Below are 651 nucleotides of genomic sequence, written 5' to 3'. Positions count from 1 at the left end.
TTCCAGGAAAGCTAACCATCTAAAATTCCTTTGTGCCGAGTTCATTAGAGAACAAACTGCTTAAAATCAACATCACAAAACATACAGCGTAAGTAATTAGCTTGGCTCTCTCTACGGCTGACGAGTTTTTCATCAGTATTCACATTTATGATCATCATCATTATCAGCAGCATCAGCATCGAAATTTTTGTTACTGTTTTATTATTATTTTTTTATCGTTATAATAATGATAATAATAATAATAATAATAATGATGAAGATGATAACAACAACAACAACAAAACAACAATAATAATAGTAATAATAATAATAATAGTAATAATAGTAATAATAATAATAATAATAATTAATAATAATAATTATGATGATGATTATTATTATTATCATCATTACTAATGCTGCTATTACCATTATTATAATTTAGTGTACTTGTCGCTGTGTCTCTATTCATTTAGATTTCACAATGCTAAAAATAAGGTAAAATCATTAAGGACATCTCACCGGCCACCTTGTCCGTATGAGTAAATCCGCCCGTGATTTACCTTCAACGGAATTAAACATCATAACGTTATTTAATTATACTATTGGTAACTCAAACAAAATTTTACTATTAGTTATTTCAAGCTAGTTTTACAATTAGCAATTTCAAAC

Source organism: Penaeus monodon, chromosome 37 (genome assembly GCF_015228065.2).
Source record: "Penaeus monodon isolate SGIC_2016 chromosome 37, NSTDA_Pmon_1, whole genome shotgun sequence".
In the NCBI taxonomy this organism is placed as follows: Eukaryota; Metazoa; Arthropoda; class Malacostraca; order Decapoda; family Penaeidae; genus Penaeus; species Penaeus monodon.
The sequence above is the reverse complement of the archived record's forward strand: the minus strand, read 5'-3'. Positions refer to the sequence as shown.